General features: G+C 39.8%; 1 protein-coding gene across 3 annotated transcripts in view; it reads left to right on the top strand.

Moving 5' to 3' along the window:
* Nucleotides 1–26323, top strand: part of Lhfpl2 (LHFPL tetraspan subfamily member 2) — a 137863-nt gene that overhangs the window by 39768 nt on the left and 71772 nt on the right. For all 3 annotated transcript variants that reach the window (XM_015497830.2, XM_048800183.1, XM_048800184.1), the window contains one exon: nucleotides 21356–21416. The gene's annotated coding sequence lies outside the window, so the exon portion shown is untranslated. The remainder of the gene's footprint in view (nucleotides 1–21355; nucleotides 21417–26323) is intronic.

The following is a 26323-nucleotide window of genomic DNA, read 5'->3' as shown; positions in this document are numbered from 1 at the left end:
TAAGCAGCTCCGTGGTCTGAAAGGGCAGGGAAACAGCCCAATGAGCATCACCGCAGAGGAGCCAATCAGCTAGATGTTGCTGGGGCCGCTGTGAGCCAATCATCAGCCGGCAGCTGGAAGTTTGCTGGCAGCTGGAAGTTTGCTGGGGCCCCTTCGGCTGTGGCTCTCAACAGTGGAGGACAGACATGAGCCAGCACTTATCCTGCTAGAGGGCAAGGGCTGCTTGGAATCTTCACAGGCTGGACATGCTGCCAGAATCTGCTCACCTGTTTGTGAAGGGGCAGGAGAAGGAGGTCAAGAGTAGGCACCATTTGAGCTGAATGGATTAAGTTCAAATCAGTGTTGGAACCGTATTGACTTTCTGAATTTTTAAGGGCAAATTTATCATTCCCTCTCTTTATATTGAGCAGGAAACTGGGTACAACAGAGCAGGGTCTGGATTACTCTGGCCTGACTTTGAATCCTGGCTGCCACTTGATACCCTCTTGACCTTTCTGAACTTCTCAAAGGAGGATAATAGAAATGTTGGTTGGGAGGGTTAAATGAGCTAGGTTAGGTAGCAGTACTTACCGCTCCCTCCTTTCTCCTTAGCACACTAAGAGTGAGTGGCTTGAAAATCAGGGCAGCTTGTTTTGAACAGTATCTGATGAAAGAAGAAAGCAGGGTTAATTATGAACAGTGAGAGTAATAGTAGGCACCATTTATTGTGTGGGGCATTATTTCAAGTGCTTCCCATTTGCTCACTCAGTCTCACACCAACTATATTAGGTACTGTTATCTCACCTTATAGATGAGAACTTTGAGTTTACAGTGGCTAAATCATTTTCATTAGCCTCGCCTCCTGGCTCCCAGGCTTTTAATTTTTTTAAAAAATAATTTGTTCTTTTTAGTTATACATGACAGAAGAATGTATTTTGACATGTCATACGTACATAGAGTATAACTTCCCATTCTTGTGGTTGTGCATGATGTGGAGTTATACTGGTCGTGTATTCTCATAAGAACATGGGAAAGTTATGTCTGTTTCCTTCTACTATCTTTCCCATTACCATGTCCCCTCCTCTCCCCCCATTCCCCTCTGTCCAATGTCCAATCCAGTGAATCTCCACTCTACCCTTCCAACCCTCCCCCTCCTGCCTATTGTGAGTCAGCATCCACATATCAGAGAGAACATTAAGCTTTTGGTTTTTTGGGATTGGCTTATTTTGTTTAGCCAATCCAGTACGATAGTCTTCAGTTCCATCCATTTGCTATCTAAAGGCATTCTTTTTTATGGCTGAGTAATTTTCTATTTGTGTATGTGTGTATGTGTATATTTTTTTATCCATTCATATTTTCTTTATCCATTTATCTGTTAAAGGGCAGGTACCTAGGTTGGTTCCATAGCTTAGCTTTTGTGAATTGAGCTGGTATGAATATTGATGTGGATGAGTCAATGTAGTATGCTGGTTTTAAGTCCTTTGGATATATGTTGAGGAATGGGATAACTGGATCAAATGGTGGTTCCATTCAAAGCTTTCTGAGGAATCTCCATTTCACTCTGCTTTCCAGCAGCTCTACTAGCAATGTATGAGTGTACCTTTTCCCCACATCCTCGCCAACACTTATTGTTACTGATTCTTGATAATCGCCATTCTGACTGGAATGAGATGAAATCTTGGTGTAGTTTTAATTTGCATTTCTCTTATTGCTAGAGATGTTGAACATTTTTTCATATATTTGTTGACCATTTGTATTTCTTCTTTGATGTTTCAGCTCCTTTGCCTATTTATTGATTGGGTTATTTTGGTTTTTGGTATTAAGTTTTTTGGGTCCTTTATATATCCTGGAGATTAATGCTTTATCTGAGGTGCAGGTGGCAAAGATTTTTCTCCCATTCTGTAGGCTTTCTTCGTGTTCTTGATTGTTTCCTTTGTTGTGAAGAAACTTTTTAGTTTGATAAAATCCCATTTATTGATTCTTGATTTTACTTCTTGTGCTTTAGGAGTCTTGCTAAAAAACTTAGTTCTTAAGCTAACATGATGGAGATTAAAACCTACTTCTTTTTTTTTCTTGTAGGCACAGGGTCTTTGGTCTAATGCCTAGGTCCTTGATCCACTTTGAGTTGAGTTTTGTGCAGGGTTAGAGCCAGGGGTCTAATTTCATTTTCTTACATATGGATGTCCAGTTTTCCCAGCACCATTTGTTGAAAGGCTATATTTTCTCCAGTGTATGTTGATGGCGCCTTTGTCTAGTATGAGATAACTGTATTTATGTGGGTTTGTCTCTGTCTTCTATTCTGTCTTCATGTCTATTTTGGTGTGTCAATGCCATGCCATTTTTGTTACTATGGATCTGGAGTAGAATTTAAGGTCTGGTATTGTAGTGCCTCCTGCTTCACTTTTCTTGATGAGGATTGGTTTGGCTATTCTGGGACTCTTATTTTTCCAAATGAATTTCATGACTACTTTTTCTGTTTATATAAAGAACATCATTGAAGCCTTAATAGGAATTGCATTAAATATGTATAGTGCTTTTGGTAGTGTGGCTATTTTGACAATATTAATTCTGCCTATCCAGGAACATGGGAGATCTTTCCATCTTCTAAGGTCTTCTTCAATTTCTTTCTTTGGTGTTCTGTATTTTCATTTTGGAGGTCTTTCACATCTTTTGTTAGATTGATCCCACATTTTTTTTGAGGCTGTTGTGAATGTGGTAGTTTTTCTAATTTTGCTTCCAGTTGATTCATCACTGATGTATAGGAATGCAGTTGGTATACGGATGTTTATATCCTACTGCTTTGCTGAATTCATTTATGAGTTCTATAAGTTTTCTGGTGGTGGCTCTAGAGCTCTTAACCACCGGCGTGGCACTGTTGAAGAAGCTAATGAAGAAATAATCACATGACATATCATAATAATGATGACAGGAATGATAGCACCTTAGATTTTTAGAGAGCTTCATGGTGGAAGAACACTGCTAGGTACAATGTTGTATTTGTTCCTCATGAGAAGAAATAGGAGACGGTTAGAAACCGGATTAGAAAACCAGTGTCCAGAGAGCAAGTTACTTGTCCAGCATTACCAAGTATGTGGCCAAACTGGTTGAAGAACTTTTTCCACTTGACTCTTTTGTTTATAGAATGAAAGGTAGAACCGTTCAGGAATCGTTTAATGGAATGGTTATTAAATTTTTAAAATACGAAACAGGTACAAGAAAGTGAGTTATGTTGCCAAAGGTCACATGTTATGTTAGTGACCAACTATGATCACAAATGGCAAATCCAGCACCTGAGCCACAGCTTCGGAGTGACTCAGTGAGAGAGTTGGAAAAGTACTGATGTGTCTATACAGGGGGCTTCTTAGAGCTGCGGTATGTCCTCATGCTTTCTTCTGGGATTCTGGACCCTCACTTGCCGTCAAATCTTCTTTCCAAAGGTGGGCCAAGGAGAACACACCTGGAAGGAATATGATTGAGTTTCCCCTCCTGTGGGGTGGGGATGACACAGAGGGCCTGGGCCACCTTCTTCCAGTGCTGATTTGCTCTCTGGAAATTGAAGGCTCAGTGCAGTCTTTGGAGGGCAAAAGAGATGGGAAACCCAACACGGTTTGACCGACTGTCTCTTGGGAGTGTGTGGTGTTTTGTCTTGTAGCTGGGGATCTGGTTACAGATGCCTGTGATTATGGCCTTTGGCAGCAATTGTCAGAGAGACTCTTAAGATTTCCAAAGGCTGCAGAAGAGCAGATGTGGGATTAAATTTCAGGCCCTCTTACCCATAATGTCTTACATGTGGGCAGGGAGCATTGAGGATTCAGGCTGTTGTCCAGAGGTGTGGGGTGCAGACACAAGAGCAGAGATCAGAGGTGCCAGCGTTTTTTGCAGGTCTTCTCCCATTGTATCCTTTATCCTTGGCCTGCAGACCCTTTAAAGTGGTGATATTCTTCCATAATGGTTTGCTGGCAGTGTCTGCCATAGCCATTGTTTGTCGTGTTTAGTAAGAGGGATCTAACTGGCTTCTTTGCCAGCAGACATCACCAGGCAGATAGAAGGTGGAAAAAATGAGTCTCTGTGACCCACTTTAATTGACTGTGCAGCAGACAGTTTCATTTGGTATTGCTAGGGAAGTTTACGGTATTCATGCTTGGCTAGTTTGATTGCAGCTTTTCAAAAATCACATGGCAAGGACTTTAGATGACTATAAGAAACACTTTTACTGCTAATAATGAAGGACCAAATTGGAAGGAGTAGTTGTAATAATCCAGCAGTTGGTTGTTATTGAAGCAACAGCTGCTAGGTTTCTCCCCACTGCAAATAAAAAAGGAAGCTTATTGAGTTAAAAAAATCTATTAAGCACTCATTAGACAGCAAAAAAGATTTAAAAGAATCTTCCAAGTCTTGGCATACGTAAGAATATTCCAGCTCTTATATTGAGATGTCCTTTTTTAGAAGTGCTAGAAAGCACAACTTATACCATGTGACTAAACAAAGAACCCAGAACAACCCTGGGTTGAACAGTGAGAGAATTTAAGGATCGCCTTTGTGTTCCCTAGAAAATCTGAAAGTTCTGCTGTTGTCTTGTGAAGTTGTCTACCTATTATAGGGGAGAGTGGAGCCAGGGGTATGTGCGCCTCGCTTGGAATCTCCATTAGGACACTCATGAGACTCAGTTGCCTGAGAGTGTTGAGGTTTTGTAATGACTGGGCAGAAGAAGAGCACAGAAGGCTGTGGTCATCCACCAGCTGCGTGGTGACTCAGTGCTCCTGGGCATCTGTTACTGCATTTATGAAATGGAGACACTACCTTCCTGTGTGCCACAGAGTGCTTCTGGAAAACCAGATGGCTAGCACTCCTGAAAGTGAGAAAACATGGAAATCAAATGGGATAACATGAAATAACAACCCCCATCAGCCATGTGTGGATGGCCTCCCCATTAAAAATCATCTTACTTAATCCTCCCAGCTGCCTCGGGAGGAGGCACAATGATGATTCCCGGGTTAGAGGTTTGAGTAACTTGCTCAGGGAAGACAGAGTGAAATAGACTGCTGTCAGCCTCCTGTGGGAGCTGGGCTCAGTGCTAGGCAGGGTCTCAGGGTTATGCCATTATAGCCTCAAACCACAAGTGGTACCTTATGGTACTTCAACCCAAGAATCCGAATTCCAGAGTTGATGTCATTCCTCATCCACAAGTCCTTTAGAGAAGTATATGAAAAACTGATCTCGTCACTCCTTCCACATTGAGTTCTGGGGTTCCATGGCCTTTTACACCCTCGAGAAGTAGCATGAGAAGCGCCTGTGCTGCTTGTTAGTTCTTTGACCTTGGTCACGCTAATTCATCCATCCATCCAGCCTCCAATTTCCCCATCTCTAAAATGGAATTCATGATCTGTCTGATAAAATTGTTGTGAGTGTTCCGTGGAGATGAGTGTTATTAAGTGCTTAGCATAGTACCTGGCACCTAGCAAGGAAGGGTTCACTTAGTACATAAGGAGAGGAGGAAGAAGATGGTGATGATGATGACAATGATGACGATTGTTACTGCCAAGGTTTCAGTGCTCTTGAGGTTTTAGTTGCAAAAGGTGCTGTCTCCCTGGACTCAGGTATGGCTAGGTAGCTTCCTGGCTGAACACTTTGACCCTCTCCTACACACACCCAGAATAGTTTCCAAGAATAGCAGTAGCTTTTGAACCTCTCTCATCATCTGTCTTCTATTTATCCCCCATACCCAAGTTCAACCTTTGAAGATTCGTCTACCCCATCAAACGAGACAGCGAGAGCTGTGACGGGTGCTGACCCTCAGACCGTCTGAAGGTCAGTGACACTGAGGCTCTGTCCAGAGCTAATCCTTTAAGTCATTCTTTAAAGATTTATGAACCTTTTTATCCCCAGCAGAACCAGGCGCTTTATGTCGCTCTGTATCACATTTCCTATGACAGGTAGGGACCCACCTCCCTGCAAGAGCTCCCAAAGCTGCAGTCAGATCTTCCTTCATTTTCATGGCACGTGTTCTAAATGGGCTGTTGCTCTGTTTCTCTTTGCTTCCCCTGAGAAGTTGTTCATCCCGGGTGGCTTTTTCTCCCATGTGTACATCCTGTAGGGAAACTGGAAAAAAAAATCATAGGCTTCTGTTCTAACTTTTTATTTTAATCAGAATTTTTATGAAAATCCTAAACTGACCAGCTCATTCCCTCCCCCAATGAAATCTTGAACTTAGAATGCTATCTCCATTTATAATGTCTTCCAAACAGCCACTTGCTGAGAGCCGAGTCAGCGTTGAGGCCAGATGGTTCCAACCTAAACAAAGATTAAAGATGAAAGATACCTTATTTAACATGTAGAAGTAAAACCTCCTTTCAAATCATTCTTAAAAAATTAAGCCTTTGATATTAAACTTAAGCCAATGAAACTTTGAATGGAATGGGAACAACATAGTTCCCTTGTTTGAATTCTAGGGCTCCTATTTAGGACAAAGTAGTCCAGAGACAAAGCAGTAGTCAGTCCAAATTAAACTGGGTGAAGATGAGCAAAGAACTTGAAATTATTTATTTATTTACTTATTTCCTGTCACTGCCGGTTTTTTGAATTTGACCACTGTAACTGTCCTCCAGCATTTTGCTTCTGAATCATATACACAGGGAGAAACTCCAATGACTTGTTTGGTTTTCTTTCACCTAAAAAAAAATCCCATTAAAATCTTTGATTAGATATACCAAGTTGGAATATAAATGAAAAGAGTTCTTATTAGGTGAAATTCCAAACAGCAATTTTTCTGGCCTCCTACCAACCAATCAGTCCAGTCTGTCAACAAGTGAAAATTAAGCCATTATGATGGGTGTTGTAATAGATGCATCTTTCTACTTGACTGGTTCCTGAAATTTGAGAAAATTCCAAACATGGCCCCAGTTGGTTTTGCTGTCTTGACCTACAGTGTAGGAAAATGACCAGATTGCAACAAATAGTGAAATCATTGAACTTGGGTCTTTTGGAAGCCACAAAAGTGTCTTTTTACTTTAGTTGAGGACAGTTTTCATCTCTTTATTTTTGTAGAATCACACTCCAAAAGATAGAGGAAATAATCTACCCTTTGTACTGGGTTCAGGTTAATCTTTACTGGTTTTTACTGAGTGTACCTTCCCAGGAGGGCTTGCTCAAACCATAGCTCTCAGTGAATAGGTGCTTCCTCTGCTATTGGATAGTAGCTTCTAGGACCAGGAAGTAGGCTGAGAGTATGAGCCCCGACAATGCTCAGCTTTGTTTTTGAGGATAACACAGTTGTTTTGCATTGTTACAGGACAGGTTGCTAGGAACAAGCTTGCTACCAGGGACCCAGACTTCTAGATGCACTGGAATGGCATGGTGTCAGAAACCTTTTACCTAAATGATTCCTGAAATACATTTCCCAGTGAAAATACATATTTATCTTCCCCCTTATCTCTCGTTTGAGAAAAAAGCACTTGTCCTCTGTAGAAGCCCTCTTGGATAAGAAGTCTCTGGAATACATCTGATTAGACTCCTGTGTGTGTGTACTTGCCTAAGCTCTTCCTAAACATGGGTAAATGTGATTGTTGGAAATGAAATTGCCAAAACCTCCATATCAGAATCTTTCCTCTTACAAGTAAAGGAAATTATCAACTAAACCTTGATTGTAGGCACCCAACTCCAAACCTCCTCACGTGACCCCTACCAGAGAAAACCTGGACCCTACCTCACTTTGACCCTTAATTGGCAGAAAACTATTCTCCCCTCTCTTTTTGTTCCCCCTGAGGTCATAGCTTTTTCTGCTCTCTCTGTTTTGGAAAAACCCATGATATGCTTTTTCTTCTTCCTGTGATTAACATCTTATTTTTGTCAGAAAGACAACATGCTGGCATGTCCTCTCTTTACATTGATCATCTAAGCAGGTGAAGTGCAGATGGCCGTGCCAGAAAAGGGAGCCTAGCCCATCCCCTTGTGATGTTGCCCAGGTCCTTGAGGAACTGTTAGAACTCAGTTATCTTGGTGTTTGCCAGTTGAGGTCCAGCCAACATCTGTACTTGCTTTCTTTCCCAGAGGGCATGACAAGGAAAGAGAAAGAGAAGAGTTCAAAGAATCGAAAGCAGAATTTTCATTAGGATAATATTTAGGGTCAGGTAAACATCTCTTTCTAGTTTCATTGAAAAATTCCAGGAGGCCAAGGGCAAAATCTTCAGAAGACTTGTTTCAAGGAGTGTAATGTGACGGAAAGTTCACCTTAAAAAAAAAAATGTAAGAAAACTGAGTATGATATTGCTTAGGAAACTCTTTAAAAAATGAAAGAAAAGAAAAAGGATACCAAAACCCAACAATTTCTTCATTTGGACCGTATGGGAGACCTGGAAACGATTTTTCTCAATGAGTAGGGGATATTTCTTCATTGCACGTAAATTACTTTCCTTTTTCAGCTGGTGAACTTGAGTTGTGTGTGCAGGCACCATGGACGTGGCTTGGGAAGAGCAGCATGCCTTAGGAATGGCTTCCTAAGTTCATTTTCCAGGGACCTGTGGTTTAGTGTGTAGTTCTTGGTTGTTCACTTTTGTGTTGTTCTAGTTTCAGGAAACCCTTTTTCCTCTACCAAGAGATCAAGGGGTAAGATGAATGCCTGTTTCTTTAGGAAATGCCTTCCAGGAATCATTTTAGGTACAACACTTCTGACATCATCTATTCCACTCCTTCTGGAAACCTAGGTGCCTTTTTTTTTTTAAGAGTTGAACTCTTATTTAACTTAAAAAAAAAAATTGAGAGAACAGTCTCCTTTGACGCTGAAGGAAATGAAACCACAAGTCAAGCTAGCAAGGGAAACTGTAGAATTTCTGTCCTGGAGATCTTCAAAAGTAGAACATAAAAATTAGTTCACTGAAGTAAGTCTGCTTGGAGGCTGACCAAAGTGGCCTTTTGCAGCGTTCCAAGTTTATAAAACAATTCATGTTAGTATTCATATATCATTAGAGCATAAGTAAAATCAGTCCTTTGTGAAGCTGTCCTTTGATTCTTAAAATGTGTTGAGTTCTCCATATCTGTGTGTGGCTGTGTTTCTTATTTGCATTGTGGAAACTTAGGGGTGGGTGAGGCAGAGGAAGTAAGAGGGGTTGTCATTTTAGGAAATAACATTTGATCTTTTCAGAGAATGGCACTGAGAAGACCTGGGCTCAGACAGAGATGACTTGATTGAACATAATAAACAAACCCCTAAAGAACTGTACTTCAGCTTGTGGCTACTTACCAACCATCAGGTTTGCTGGCTTTGAATTAACAATAAAATGCAAGAGCTTTCAGTTCAATGTCATTGGGAGACCATAACTTTAAAGAGTTGACTTTGAAAAGATTATCTGGAGCAAGATTTTAAAGGTTTTAAAAATCATCTGGCTCCAGTATGAGCCTAGAATGATCAAAATTGAAAAGTTGAAGAAAAAGTTCTTTGTGGACTGCCAAACCACAGTGAGCATAGTTCTTGGTGACTTACTGTCCTGAGAACCATCTCCTTCTCCTCCTCCAAATTGTTCCCAGGTCCAGTGCCAAACACATGGTAACTAGCCAGTTTGCCTCCCACCTACTGACCCTAAAGAGGTACAGTTCAAGGGCTTGTGAGCACCTGTATGAAGAATTTGATTTCTTTTAGGAATGAGAAAAATTGAAAGCTGTTAGAGGTGCTCAGAGGATAGCAGATCAAAAGGCAAAACTAGGAGTCTTTTTATTTGTTTGTTTTTGTAGGTAATTTGTGAGAACTCTAATTTCTTCCATTCTTTTTTGAGTAAAGATTTAGGAATTTAAATTAGGAGATTAAGTGTGTGCTCTGACTTTGTTCTAGAAATTGTCAGTCGGCTTTTCCAGGGAGCTAGAAACTCCAATGCATTATCTTTCCTTTGTTTTTCTTCTTTTTGTCTTTTTGTTTTATTTTCCTGGGCAGGCAAAAATAAAGGCAAGAATGCTAAGCTATAACATTTGGATTTAGTGCTATTTTCTTTTCTTGTCCCATTTTTAAAAGGACCCATTCATTAAAATAAGACCCTATATGTTTTTAGTCCTCTCTTGCTTTCAACTCTCCTTTTATTTGAAGTTAGTTCTGCCATGTGGTGGTTTTCAAGATGTTTATTTATTTACTGTGGAGCTCTCCCTTTCAAATGAAATCTTGTGTTTAACCTTAATATATGAAACAATAACCTGCCTCTGCCCTAGAAGTCTTTGCTCGCCTCCTCGTGCCCCCCCCCTCCCTGAGACACACCTGAGCACCCAGAGTGGTGTGGATTACTGGTTTGTAATCCTTGGCCAAACACAGGATTAGGAGGGAGTGTCTGGTTTAGTGTCCCTTGTACTGCCACTATGGAAGCCACTTCATTTCTCTGGATTCGAGTTTGCTCTTTTAAGAAAACGATATCCACACCAAATTCTAAGGGCCTTCCTGCTCTGACAATCAGCAGGTCCGACTTATAGAGAGAGCACTGAGGCAGCACAGTGTGTGGTGACAAGGAACATACACAGAGCTGAGGGCTAAAGGAAGAACCATCGGGTTCCAGCATGATTGGCCTTCAGTCTATGCAAAGGGAAGCTCAGGAACCCAGGCTGGTGTGTGAGCAGTGTTATCTCTGAGGAGAGCGTTTTGATTTCAGTGAGGCACCTGTAACCCTCGAATACAGAGGAATCTTGTGGAGAAAGGGATTTAAATCTGTTGTTTACTGTGGATATTGAATTTGCTGGTAGGTGGTTAGCTATGGATAACTAGAGCAATTTTTACTTACTAGAGAAAATGACATCCCGTCACTTTCTTTTTTGTTATTGTTGTTAGAAGGGACGCACACATCTGAGATCTAATTCAAGAATCTCCAGCCAGTTAACACATCTGGTCAGAGAATGGAGACAGTAAGGCCAAGGTCAGGGTTCAGCCACCATGTGGGCCAGTTAGCTGGGCTGGGCTCTGTGGCTAGACTGCTTTTAACCCTGACCCGTTGCTTCTCACGTACGTGCCATGGGTCACAGGGAGGGGTTAGAAAGGGCATGAAAGTAATATCTGAACTCAACCTTTCCTCTTGGGACCTTGGAGAGCCTTTGTCCTGATAAAAGAGGGCTGGGCCATTTTATCTTGGTATATGGGGGCTACCTTGCATACATCTTTTTTTAAAATATTTTTTTTTAGTTGTTGATAGACCTTTATTTTATTTATTTTACACGTGGTGCTGAGAAACAAACCCAGTGGCCACATACATGCCAGGCAATTGTACTACCACTGAGCCCCAGCCCTACCCCGCCAACATCTTCAACAGCCAAAAGGAAAATCTGAAATACTCTTAGGAACTAAGATCTTCATGTTCACCATTAGTGGTTCTCCCTAGTCTGAAGACAAATCTTCCAACTCTGAATTAGAACAGAACCTATTGAGTTCATGATCTATAGTTAATGAAGGTACTCTCCCCCTCAGGCCTTGGGAACTGGGAGATGGGCTGGCATTAAGAGAGAAATTAATTTCTGCTTTAATTTCATTGTTCTCTGTCCTTGTTTTGTTTTCTTCATTTAGTTAAATACCATTTTAAATTAAAAATCAGAACACTTAATTTTCATCTGTAAAAGAAAAGCACACAGCAATTTATGAAAGTTGCTTAGAAAAAGAATATGATTCCAGTACACACAATTCCCTTAGAGAATGGTTTTGTGTGAATAGATTTTGACTATAAACATGGGACAGTTTCTCTTGTTTCTTGGCATAAATACAGTAATTAATGTATGAGGCCTTGGCAGGATTTCATCTTTGCCAGGAAAGCAATTGGATTTTTTTTTTCCTGTGAAAAACAGAAAAGTTAAATAGTTGAAAATAAAGTATCTCATGCACTTTTTTGATGAGAAAAACATTTGATTCTCTTATACAAAACTCAAACATTACAAAATGCTAAACCTCACACATCTGAGTCTCTATACTAACCTGCCCCATCTTCAAGATTATGATTGATTATATATATATATATATAAAAATTTTTTTTCCTTTTCCCCCCCTTGGTACTGGGAGTTGAATCCAGAGTTGCTCTACCACTGAGCCACATCCCCAGCCCTTTTTAATTTTTTAATTTTGAGATAGGATAGCTAAGTTGCTGAGGCTGGCCTCAAACTTACGATCTTCCTGCCTTAGCCTCCCAAGTTGCTGGAATTAGAGGCCTGCACCACCAGTCCTGGCTTTCAAGACATTCTTCAGCCAATTGTAGAGATGGACACAAAAATCAAAATTTTAAATCTTGTAATTTTTTTCTTCATAGAATTAATTTGTCCCAGAGCAGTGGCTTCCAAAGTGTGTGTGTGTGTGTGTGTGTGTGTGTGTGTTTTAATGGTGAATCTTTTCTTCAGAAATTTAAGTGAAATTTTAACAGGAGAAAAAAAAAAAAAGCACCTGGGCACAGTAGCACATGCCTGTAATCCCAGTGTCTTGGGAGGCTGAGGCAGGAGGATCAGTTCAAAGCCAGCCTCAGCAAAAGTGAGGCCCTAAGCAACTCAGTGAGACCCTATCTCTAAATAAAATACAAAATAGGGTGGGGATGTGGATTAGTAGTCAAGTGCCCCTGAATTCAATCCCTTGTACCCTAAATAAATAAATAAATAAAAGCAGAGATACACTGACTGTAGCTGGTGAAGAGCTCTGCTCACTTCCTCTGTGGCCCCACCCAGCAAGACTTCGGGGTCCCTCCACTGGAAGGTCCTTTCTGCAGAGGCACTTGCCACAGGCTCCTGACCCTGCTGCAGTCATGGATATGTTGGTGTTTGACCTTGACCTCCTTGACTACCTCTTCTAAGTGGGGTGTCCATCATGCTGTTTATTTCCCATCATTGACATCAAGTGCTTATTTTTAGTTAAGCTATAGTTAGTTGCAAACTTAAAAGCCCACCACCTAAGCCAACCAGTATTTTTTTTTTCTTCTTGAAACAGGACCTTTACATTTAACTCATCCTCTGAGTTTAGCTCCAGTGCCACATTTGTCACTACGTTTTAGTCTGTGCCAAGAAGTTTTTCTCCTCATGGACTTGAGTTTAAATTCATAATGCTAGTGTTTGTGCCTGTCATGGTAGATAAACATTTGTGTTCATGGATCACATAGGAATGCTTTTTTTCCTTTTATGTCCCATTCTGGGAAATTAAGTTCTGTATTTTTTTTTCCCCCACAAGGTAGTAAAAAGTAATGCAGCATTTCTTTCTTTTTTTTAGTGTCAGTAATACTGGGACATCTCTTTAAACTTTGAACAGACTAGAGTAACTCAAAATCCTGCAGAAGGAAAACAGAACCTCATATAATGTTGTGTGCCCAAATGCTCATCATTTGGCACTAAAAGTAGTGTTTGCCAGTATTAAAAGGTGTTCATATGTTCCATAAGCATTTATTGAGTACTTACTATGTAGTTATTTGGCTAAGCCTTGAAGAGATAGATCAAATGTGTCACATGTACTAATTCCTTTAGTACATTCATCCCTACAAGGTATATGCTGTTATTTTTCACTGTACAGTGGCCAGCCACTTGACAGTCACCCTTACCCCTGGCTTCAGTCAACTCCCATTACGTCGTTAATTTTCCAAACTAAATTTCTCTCTTTCCTAAGTTTCAGACCAGTTGCTTGCTGGAATCCCCTCTGCCCGGTGGCCCAGCTGGGCACATCAAATTTCTGCTGAGCAAATTTTCCTCCCTTTTCCATCTGATCTTATGTTTCTGGGTTTCTAATTTGGTCAAAACACACAGATTTACCAATGGGTATTCACTGAGAATGTGTCCTTTCTCAGGTACTATTCCAGATAAGAGAGATCTATATCTCACAGGCCAAAATACATTAATGGCCATTCCTTAATGGAGCTTATGGTCTAGCAGATACAAAAACCATTAACTTCTAAAATAATACCCATGTCTACTTCTGTTCTTCTAGATAGCGCCCTCTCCCTCTCTTTCCAGCTGGCTCTGTGGATGGCCTCAGGCAGTGGTAAGAGTCATGGGGAAGATGAAGTGGGTGAGGAAGGCAGGCAATGCCAGGGACACATGGAGCATGTTGCTCTTTCAGCTAGGATGGTCAGGGAAGGAGATGACATTGGAATGAAGGAGGGGATGAGCCATGTGAATATCTGTGATCTGGAGTGGCCTGCTTCATTCTCTCTTAGTCTTTACTAGTCAAGGGACTGAGTTAGGGTCATTTGAAATGCCCATAGCTACAGTTTGTTAATATTGGCCTCAAGATGGATGAATGGACTTGACACAGGCAAATAAGCACATAATTATTGCTCAGTGTGGATATAACAGGGCTGTGCCCAGAGTGTGCACAAGTTCATAGTTATCACACAGGGCCGAGTGTGAGAGGGCTGCATGAGCTCGGAGGAGGCCTGAGAGAGACAAAAGCAAAAGGGTGTGCAGAGGAGGCCTTGGTGGAAGCTGGCCCTACGAGGGTCTTGAGTAAAGTCTCCTGTCTGGAATAGGAAGGATGCAGAGGCAACATAGTTATGGAGGCAGATGCCTTGAGACCTCAAAACTGAGTTTTGGAGAACATGATATCAGATTTGGAATCAAAGCAGGTCACAAAAGAAGGAGAGCCCACACCATGATTTGTGATGGGAAGCATTCTCCCCTTTCTTAAGGGGCAGTGGATTTGCTTTTGTTTTCCATATAGGTAGCGATTGGTACTAAGTGGGCCTCATAAGGCTCCATTGCTGAGGGTGTTTTTAGGATTTATTTTTATTGATTAATTATACTGTACGTTACTGAGCAAAAAGTATTATCATAAGCTTTATAAAATGTTTTATTAAAAGTTCATGTACCCTTTGTTCTGTCATGATATTTGCATGTTTGTTGACATGTAAGTGGTAAAAACGTATTCACAATGTTCTCATGTAATTAATATTTGAAGTGATTTTATTTCTCCTGAAATTCACTCAGAAGCTACCGTTACTTGAATGTAAATGATGCAGGACTTCTAGGCTCCCTCCAGTATAATTGCAGATCCCCGTTTTAGCTCTGCCTCACCTACTCATCTTATGTCAAATTTTAGAAAAGCTCAAAGAGTTTGATTGTGTAGACTGAAACTTAAGATATAGATATTTCCAGAAGAGAGAGCAGTGATCCCGGGCATTGCTATGTCGACGATGGCCACCAGACCTTCATACCAGACAGGTTATTAGAGAGAGTTGCAAAAGGTGCCCAGAGATTGCTGAGCCTGATGCCATGTGAGAGAATCCATTCCTTTGGAGGAGCAAATAATGCTCTGTTTGTCATGGTCTTCGCTGTGCCTGGCAGGGAGTAGGTACCCAGTCAATATTGTTGACTAGAGAGGGAATAGAATGATGGACAGATAAATGCTTTTATGCATTTGTAAGATAATGAAAAAGGTAAATAGGTAGGCGAGTTGGTAGTCCAAACACCTTTAGAGCTGACCTTGCTTAGATGCAGAAACTCCTGGGTTTTTTCCTTTGGTTTCAGGAGACTTACAGGAAAGGCATTTCCCAAGGGATGAATTGGCTTTTTTTAATGGTGAAGCCCCTTCAATGAGCTTTGCCTGTGACGATGACACACTTCCAAATGGAGACATAGCGATGGCATAAACATTTGGCATGATCAGAACCCTTGGAGACGTATAAGGTTTTTTTGGAAAGCAATGCACAGGTTAGTATCTGAGCTTGAAGGGGTTTATAATTGATAGCTAACTTAGGAGCAGGGTCCTTACTTGCAAATATATACTTTGGTCTGTGTTTGTCCGTAAATAACTGTTTGGAAATCTTTTTAATGAGCAAATATTCTTTATTTTTACTTCTAATCTTATCATCTGTTTTTCAGAAACATTGGTCTGTTATTACTTAAAGTTTGTGCCCAGACTTGGAATGCAGACGGTGAAGAACTGTGAAAGAGAGGGCTTATCAGATACACTTATAGTCCCCGTTGATTTCTGTGGCTCCCTGTCTACCCTGGCCCACTCCCCAGGTGTGCTGCGTGTACCCTTCTTGTTGTAATGGCCAATGCCTGTCCATCTTAAGTCATCAGTTCTTGAACAAGTTGTTGGTGTGTCCTATGTGGCTCACGCTTTGCTGGTACTTGACAGTATTCACAATAGTTTTGGTCTTACAAAATGGTCACACATCTATATTTGAGATTAAAAGAAAAAAGCAACAATATTTAGTCACTGTCATCTGGAGGAGAGTTTTTCAGAATTACCTGAAGAGCTCCTTAACTGCACACTTGCCTCTGTCACCCTATTCTGCCACCCATGTTATAAGGCTGTTCTGGGACAGAAGAAGTTCACAGAGGCTGGTCTGGATGGACGCTGGTGTTTTGGAAACACCCCCACTTGAGGTTTCCCGCTGCATTGTGCAGGGTAACTAGTCCCCCCATGCATCTTTACAGCCTGCTAATTCATGTCTACCTCCTGTGCTTTCTTCTTGTTCTGGAATTCCCACTGTCATCTTTGCTGAATGATCGTCTCCATTCTTATTAATCCAGTATTTCTCTTGTTCCCATAGTCTGCCTTTTCTGCCAATCTGTAGGGAATGTTCTTACTGCGATCACCTGTTGTTTATTTCTGACCTCTGTGTCCTGTGCTCTACACTATTATGTGCAAGAGACTGAAGCAGAGAGGAGTAAGCTAGAATTAGTTTTGTTCTCAAGGAGCCTGTAATTTCTTAGATTTATAACTAGATATTGGGGAAGGGATGACACTTATATGTATGAACATGGTACCAGCTGTATGTAAATAACAATAGTAACGTTTTGATGCACAAACCTGGCACACTAAAATGCAGCGTAATTGAATCTGACTTGTTGGCACATCTATAGGCTCTTCTCTTGTACCCAGATACTACATTTAAAACATATTCTCTGACAACTTCATGTTGATTCTGTAATGTTGCATAACAGAGTATTGAGTAAAAGGAAGTTTTTATGATTAGCAGCATTTGACTTAGAGTTTATGAGGTCTTTGGAAAGTTGAAATGAATCATTCACCACTGTGGTTAAGTGGCAAGACAGGCATTGTAGAGGTTCAAGTTCCCAGCATCTCACATGAGTGAACACCGTCCAGCCTTTGGCAACCTGCCACTTTCTGTGCTTGGTAGACAGGTTCATGAAATTTGACACCTTTATGTCTTTCCTTGAAAATCTTGCAAGCTTCAGCAATCATTCAATGGTTGACCCATTTGTGTTAAACTCCTGTTGTCAGATTCAAGTGTGAGATTGTCCTGGAAGAGTTGTCAGAGAACGTATTTCAAGCAACCCCCACCCCCTTCCTTTTTCCTTTAATATCTACCAGCCTAATCTTTAAGGCATAATTTATGCTTTGGGTGCAGAAGCGAGCCACTGCTTTTTTATGTTTATTGTATTGCCTCCAACTGCCCTTAAAATGTGGACTAACTTCCCCAAACATTTATTGTATCAACAAAGCACACTAAAGTAGGATTTGGATAATCATTCCTTTAGTTGACCCATGTGAACAGAGCCTCAGAGAACTTTCCTACCAAAAATATAAATGGCTCAAATTGGTGAGTTTAGATATTTTGCTGTTAGCTGATCTCCTTTGCTCCTCACCCCCATGCTTTGTTTCATTGGGGCCCATCCCTGCCTCTGTCCATAATGAATAAATATAATGGTTGAAGTCATAATTTGTTGGTTGTTGGGTAAACAGCCTCGCTGGAAATGCCCTGACCTTTAGAGTCAGAAGTCCTGGATTGAGGCCCGACTTCTTGCTTTTACTAGTTGTGTGATTCAGCCTAAGTTGCTTAAATTTCTAACCCGAAAAAATGGGAATAATAATGATGTCTGTCCCCACCCATGCTCCATCCACTTTCTACTCATAGTGGGTTCTACTGAGAAATGAATTGAAAAGTGCCACATAACACACTGTGCTCTTCCATGGAACTCCCATTCTTGCCGTGGATGGATGTAGGGAGCCACCTTGGGTTCAGGAAAGCATTCTTCTTGTTTGAGTACAGTTACTGAGACTTCTGGACCACTGTGGGGACCACTCTGTTTATTACAAAATTCTTTTTTCATTAGGCTGAGATTTACCCTTGTAACTTCCAAAGTCATTTTCATTCCTTGGTTCTGGTTTTACTGAGTAACATGAAACGATTCAAAATTAGGACATTTCAAGTCTTGGAAATTTGTAACTGAGAAAGGGGTCTTACAACTCTGCTTCCTGTTTTTCCACAACTCAATTCAATAAATAAGTGCCAGTGCCTGTCACATGGGTGCTGTGCTTAGGCTCAAAAGGCAGCTATTGTTTCTTCCCCTGGTCTCCGGAAGTGGAACAGGAGGGCATGCAACCCAAATGGAGATGAATGGGATGTAAAAACTTATTAACTCCTTAATGTGCAGAAACACAGTGGTTTTAATTTTACTTAGAAGCTTGCTGGAATAAACAATGCCTGCATTTATTGGGCTATAAATAATTTAAATGGCAACACAGAGCAATAACATACAAAAATGAAGGTGAAACAATAATAAATGAGGACCAATATTTCCAATTTCTATATAAACCTGTATATTTGATAACCATTAAGTGAAAAAACATAATTTCATGAAAAATGGGAAATGGCGACATGGCAACGTTAGTAACTTGGTGTGAGCTATACTTAATGTAGTTGCCTCAACGTGAAAAGACAATTCAGAAGTGTCTTCTCAGGGATTAAAGGTACCATACACTCTTGAGTTACATATAGAATCTAACCCCAAAATCCACAAATATAGAAGCAGTACTAGATTTGAATTGAGAAGTGCCAGGTTCTATTCTTGACGTTTGTTTCTGAATTGCAGTGTGATTTTGCAGAAGTCTGAACTCCTCAGAATTTCAGTTTTCCTCAAATTTAAAATGAAACTAAAAATTTCTCCCCTTGCCTGCATTTTATCATTATTAGAATTAAGTGTGATCATGTGTGTGGATTGGATCTTAACTACTTCTTCTGAGTCTTGTAATTTTTGGAGAGTTCTTTAAACATCTCTGTGCCTGCTTCTTTATCTTTAAGATGGGGATAATACTAGTACCCACCTTAGGGGTTTTGTGAGTTTATCCCATCAAACTCATACATGCATGGAATTCAGTTTCATGATCCCCCTTTTCCCTTCCTCCTCTGTTCTCCTTCCTGTGCTCTACTAGACTTTCTTATGCTCAACTATTTATTTATATTTGACTGGTTCTTTTTCCTTATGCATAAAGATGAAGTTCTCTGTAGTATATTTACATATGCATATAACACGATTTTTTAAGAATTTATTCTGTACTGCCTCCCATTATACATCCCTCCACTCTGCTGCTCTATCTCCTTCTACATTACTGGTCTTCCCTTTACCTTTATTATATCCCATCTTTTTTCCCCCTTTCCTTTGTTTTATTCTGGTTTCCGAATATGAAAGAAAACATTCAACCTTTTGAGTTTCTGAGTTTGGCTTATTTTCACCTAGCGTGGTATTCTCCATTTCCAGGCAAATGACATGATTTCATTCTTTTTTATGGTGGAGTAGAACTCCAGTGTGTGTGTATTTATATATATACACATATATATGTATATATTTATGTGTGTGTGTGTGTGTGTGTGTGTGTGTGTATATATATATATATATATATAGTGTTTATATATGTGTCTCTGTGTGTGTTTAATGAGATCAACCCAGATGCCTGTCAATAGATGAATGGATTAAGAAATTGTGGTGTGTATAATTTAGCTGTTGTGAATTGTGCTGCTATAAACATTAAGGTGGCAGTATTGCTATAGTATGGAAATTTTAAATCTTTGGGGAAAATACCAAGGAATGGGATAGCTGGGTCATATGATGATTCCATCCCTATTTTTTTGAGGAATCTCCATAATGGAAATGGCATATTATTTTTTAAATTGTAGTTGTAGACAGTTAGAATGCCTTTATTTTATTTATTTGTTTATTTTTATGTGGTGCTGAAGATGGAGCCCAGTGCCTCATGCATGCTAGGCAAGTGCTCTGCCACTGAGCTACAGCCCCAAGCCCAGAAATGGCATATTTTTTTAAAGAATATAAAAATAACACACTATTTACCAACCAAATTCAGTAAAACAACTGGCTGGTTTAATCTTTCATATTGCTTTGATAGTTTCACAAGATTTGACTACTTTGTCAAAAAAGCTTAATCATGATACAAAGAACTTATTCCTAAGTGTCTTTTTTTCTTCAGAGCTTGTGGGTCAACTTTACTTATTCTAGGAAATGCTTTTAACATCCATATGAGTTTGGAAAACTTTAGGTAGGAATCAGTATGCCACTCTGCCTTCTTTGTTATTGCTAGGGTCTTAATCTTTGCCCAGAGCTTTGCTCACGATGTGTGTACAAAGAAAAAAAAAATTCTTTTTAATGTTATCTTTGATTTTGAACAGTAGTAAGATTCAAGAATTTCTGTGACTCATTTTGGGAGCAATGAAATGTTGATCAAGAACTCCATTTATAACAGACCCATTCATAATAATCCTAGTGATTTATTTCACAGACGCCATGTCCAGATAAAAATAATGGTCATGAAATTGTGGGCAATGCTTAGAATTTAGCCAGAAAAGAACCATTTAAGAAAAAAAAATTATAGTTTCTCTGAGCTATTGTAACAAAGGATTTTATGTGTTCAGGATTTATATTTTTTAGATATTTATTTTTTATTTAAGTGACTTTTGTGTAGTATCTTCAAGTTATTTCAAAAGTGTTATGATTTCTTTAGATTGAGGAGCCTTTGAGCCATGTACTGTGCTTCTCAACCTTAGGAACAGTTAGATTAGCACTGGTGCTACTGATATTAAACTATCAGGAAAAAATGTGGTTACTTATAGCTTGCTATTAACTTATTTTCATTGTCGGCACCATTTGAAAGTTTTGATTATAGAAAATGTGCATGTGGGTATTTGGGGAGGTAATGGCTTACACTTGATAAAGTAGAAAGTGCTCTTGAGCAATACCACATGGTAGGAGAGAAAGGGCATGATTTGGAAACCTTGGATCTTTGTGATATTGGAGAAGGTCCTCATCTGTCAGTGGACACAGTGCTTGTCTGGAAAGGTTGGATTGTGAAACCTAAAACAGTCCAAGATGTAAAATAAATTTTCAACAAATATTAACTATAGTATCTTTTATCAGAAATTTGTTCTATTTATTTTTAAAATTTCAAGCACTGCTGAAGAGATATTTTGGGATTCTTTCAGTTTTCTTTTTGTTTTTTCTTTCCTTGCATTTTAGTTCCTCACTGTACTGGGAAAGCAGTGGCTATATTCTAAGGCAAATTGAACTATTGGTGTGAGAACCACTATTTGAAGAAAAATCACGTATTTTATTTTAATAAACATAAAATTGCATGGTAAGTTGTTTTTGTGTGTTTTTTCTTTTTTTAAAAAATTAACCTTTCATTGAATTTTTCCTCTAGGTGGCATTTTTCTGAAGTTGTTCATTGAGATCTCCCTGTATTCCTGCAAAACTTTAAATACGTAAGTAGATAAAATCAGACATCCTTATTGTTGGTGATTGTTTGGAAACACTTTCTAGGTGGGTGGCAACTTCCTACTTGAGAAAGATGCCAAGTTTCAAATTTTTGGACCCTATGTGATAAGCACTAATATTTTTAGGTTGGAAACTCCTTTTGCTTGTGCATGCATCAGGGCTATAAAGGACCCAGTGAAGTTTCATGAATGGTATTGAATTTAATGCTATAATTTCTGTGCTTCAATTCTGACATTGTTTTGTCACCATTTACGAAGAAGTTTCAGAGCTCTTAAAAATGGCCTTCGTAGAATTTAAGTTGTCTTTCCTTTTGAACTTCTTCTGGGACCGTTTTACCATTGGTTATCATATTTCTCAGAAAGGGGAAATAGGAATGGCCAGTTCAAATTACCCAATTTTAATACTTGATCATAGTTTTCATGCAGAAGGATTTCCAAAATGAAAGTTATAAAAAGTTAACCAAGAGGTGTTTTATATTAACTGAATAGATTTTAATTTATAAGTTGCTTTTGGAAAACACTAGTAATAAGGGTTGAGTAATCATCTGGCTGTATACTTTAGTGCAAATCAAGACAATGGGTAGTTAAATAATTGTCCCTAAAGAATGTGATCCAGGTCTGTTTCTCAAAAGCCTGTTCAACCAGGGCCCCTAGAGGCCTCGTTCACCCATGGGGATGAGCTCAAGCCAAAGGACCCAGGATATGTGTGGATTCTGGACCAACTGTTTCCTGTGCCCTACTCTCCTTTTACATCATTGACTCTCCTAGCAACCCTGTGAAGTAGGTGAAACCCAGAGAGGGTGTCAATAACTTGTTCAAGGTCACATACCTAATTATAGGGGGTAGGGCAGGAATTTAAGCCCAGAGAGTTTGATTAGGTTAAAAAACAAACAAACAAAAAAAAAAAAAAAACCACCTCTCTAGGAGGGCCAGCAACGTGCAGAGGATTTACACAGAGTCAGCTCTCATTTGTAGAAAGGCCATCTTTTTGGCTTACTGATTTTGGGGAAGGAAAATCTGCTCTTTTGTCACATTTTGGGTTATTGATTTCTCGAGTGTTACTACAGTGTTCTAAAAACTAGTACTGTTAGGTTAGGAAGCTTGGGTCTTTTTATTTTTTATTTTTTTTAATGTCATCTGTAAACACTTGTGAGTTATAAAATGGTTAGAGCTGAATTCATTCTCATGGGAAGGTGAGGGCTGACATGAAACAAGTGGTGTCCTGAGCAGGCTAATCGTTGGTACTATATCCATCTGATGATCTTTAAATATCTACTTTATATTTATTTAGTGGGGATGGGAGAAGCTGGTTTCCTATTACTAAAGATTATCAATAAAAATGCACATCTTTTCCTGTATGTTAAAAATAAGGGAATTTTTTTACATGTGATTTTTTTGAACCAAGTATTCATAAACCTGTTTAAAATTTGGCCAGCCATGACTTTGCCATACGTTGTTCAGCTCCAGAATTTCCAGGTGCCTGTCAGCCCATTTTTGCTCACATTGTTCCATGAGTGAAGATATTCTCAACAGAGACAGGTTTGTGCTGTGGGGAGTGTGTGTATTTTCATACAGAGGCACCATCACTTGAATGGGAACAGGAGCAACAGCCACATTGCCTGTTTTCTTATCTTGGGCACCCAAGTTAAGCATACCTGTGTTCCGCATGTATGCTGGCGATGGTTGAGTCTGCCCATCCTAAGTGGTTACCCTGTTACTCCCTTAAGTCCTCCTCTCTGAAGAATTAGTCCCATAAAACCAGCTTCTTCTGTTTCTTGTATTGTTATGTTTTAAGTTGTGACTTTATCCTATACAAACTTGATTATCAGGTCAGACAGGCACTCTTGTTCTTACATTCTGAATTAATGACATCTGAATTACAGACAATTTCCTGTTATTTACATTGCATTAATATGGTGGAAGTGTCCTCTGGATTGCAGTTTAAGGAAACCCTTGACATTGGCAATCCTAGGGAGGCATCCCCCTCTATTGGACACACACTTGGCCTGGGATCTCAGCTGGCTCTGTGGTGTCAGTTGTCTGTGTGACCTAAGGCAATTTCTGTACTCCATGGCACTCCAGATCTCTTTACTTGTGGATGATCTCTTCCTTCTTAGGTGTTTTGGAAGATTGATTGAGGTAAGAGGGAGAGTATGTAGTTTTAGATAGTCAACAAATCTCCCCTTGTTGGCTCCCTGACTTGGGTTTGATGGAGAGGACACTGGATATGAACTCTGAGACTCTGCTCTTCCAGGTACTCATCATCGTGCCTCGAGGGCAAACATCTCCCCTCCTGTGCCTCATTTGGCAAAATGGCAAGGCAATACCTGCTCTGTTCTGCCTGCCTGCTCAGTGAAAATTGTAGGACGGTTTTGAAAAATGGGAGTTTAGGTGTGTGGTTAGTTTAAGGGAACTTATACTGACAGTACTACCAGGCTTTAAAAAAACAAAAAACAAAAACTAGTCAGACTTTCTGGGCTTGAATTCCTGCTCTACTCCCTATAATTAGGTGTGTGACCTTGAACAAGTTATTGACACCCTCTCTGGCTTTCACCTACTTCACTGGGTTGCTAAGAGAGTCAATGATGTATGGAGAGTAAGGCACAGGAAACTAACACCTAGTGAATCTCAATAAATGTGCTTGTAAATTTGTCAGGACCCAAGAAAGGAGGCAGAGAAATGGGCTCAAAAAAATGTCCACAGTTTTAAAATCCCTAGAGTTTGACCTTTAACTTGTTGAGCTTTCTTTTACACCAGACTTTAATTTTTTTGCTATTTTGGAATCTGAGAAGATAATCTGAATAGACTGAAGGTAACCCTGCAAGGAGTACTCCCTTGTCAGAAGAGCACATCCTTAGGAGTTGGTGGGTTTTCTTCCTGAGTGGACTGTGGACAGTCTTTCCTCACCTGTGGAATTCTTACTGGGACTGACCAAATGTACAGAGTGGAGGTCTATCTGGTAGCCACTACCATGTATGGCTACTGAACACCTGAAATGTGGCCACTGAGGCACTGTAATTTTATTTTATTTAAAATTTAGAATAATAGTTCATTTATTGGAAAGCTTGCAAGTGTATTTGAAATAACTTGAGTCTGCAAATCTATTCTTTTAGCTACAAATTTTACAAAGTTAAAACCAAATCAGTTATTTCAGATGAAAATTTTATACCCAAACTGAGATGTGCTGTAAGTGAAAAATACACAGCAGGTTTTAAAGCATTAGTATTAGAAAAGAGAGTGCAAATATCTTGTTCATAATTTTTATATCTTGCTATCCTCACACTTTTTTCAGATTGAACAAAAGTGGGAGAGTGAGCTTCCCCATGTTATAAGCTCTATCCAAGAATTCATATCTCCACATTAAGTAGGAGCCACTCTCAAGTCTTATGAAGAATCTTTAAAGGTCCCAGCAGCTCCGGAGACTAAGGCAGGAGGATCGTGAGTTCAAAGCCAGCCTCAGCAAAAGCGAGGTGCTAAGCAATTCAATGAGACACTGTCTCTAAATAAAATACCAAATAGGGCTGGGGATGTGGCTCGGTGGTCAAGTGCCCCCAAAAGAATCTTTAACACAGGCAGCTTTCCTTTGTGTAGCTTAACTGTTATGATATAGATGTTCCTAAATTCTAGTATCACACCTAGAATTCACTACACCATCAGTTTGGAAGCAGTTAATGGAAATGGACAAGCACTTAATAAAAGAGGTATAACAACTTTCTCCCTTTACTGAAGGTAAAATGGACGAAATAGATGGTTTCTGGATAGGAAAATAATAAAGCACAGGTAGCAATTTTCAAGATTTAACAAAAGCAAATCAAAGTACATTAAAGACGTGTAAAGTGGATGCAGTTCTTATTTATCTTTTACTTTTCATTACCTGTATGTTGACAGCTTGTCTTTCTTCTGATAAGAAATCCTTGTTACAGAAGACTTGGGACTATATTCCCACATTTCTTATACTGAAGTGAGTGCTGATTCACTGGGGGCAAATAAGTCATTTTCTTCTAGATGACAGTTTGTGAACCAGTCTCCTGGGTCATGGCGACCCATGTATCCATCTTGCTTTGTGTTTTTGTGCTCTTTCTGATGGATTGTTGCACAGGGAATTCTGCCCCTCCATCTGATGGGATTAGTTCACAAGGGATGTTCTGGATGTCAATAAAAGCATAGTTTTGTGATGGAATGTCTGTGAAAAAGGCCGTGTGCAAATCTTCCGGTACAGTGATTCACTTCCAGTTGGTTATTGCTATTGTCTTTCCACCTGCATAATGACATATCATCATCCTCACCTAGGAAGCTTTTTTATATTAATGAACTCAGCCGAGTGAATATACCCTGGGATAGTATGGAGACATTGCCCTGACTGTGACTATGAAGAGCATGTGTGCTTTTATATGAAGCTTGCCACCATAGGCAGGTAAATAACTATATACATTTTTATTTAGTATTCAATTTTTAAAAAATAATTGTTCATGCCAAACTGCAGCAATCCTTGCTTGCCATTAAAGGGGGTAATAATATACCTCTCAAGTTCTTAGATCCTGCCCTGTCTGCTCTTTAAAACTTTCCCTGACTTCCTAACTGAAACTGACTTCTTCTGAATTAAATATTGATTTAATCTGCATTGCCTTTTTGGATCAATTCAGTCACCACAATAATGATTTTGAAATCTTTCCCTCTCTTGTACTCTCACATAGGGTGGAACCACTAGTCATACAGTGATCCTGTCCTTCCAGACAGCCTCAGCACCAGCATCCCCCAAGCCACAGGCCAGCTACTTGCCACATAGCTCGGGGCAAGGGTACCAGGAAACGTGTAAGGATGGGGCCATCTCCAGTCTCTGCACCTTACTGTGCCATCCCAGAACAGTCTGTGAAAAAACTCTCAAGGCTATTTGC

Source organism: Marmota marmota, unplaced genomic scaffold (assembly GCF_001458135.2).
Source record: "Marmota marmota marmota unplaced genomic scaffold, marMar, whole genome shotgun sequence".
Lineage (NCBI taxonomy): Eukaryota > Metazoa > Chordata > Mammalia > Rodentia > Sciuridae > Marmota > Marmota marmota.
Note: the sequence above shows the minus strand (reverse complement) of the source record. Positions and strands in the feature narration are given on the sequence as shown.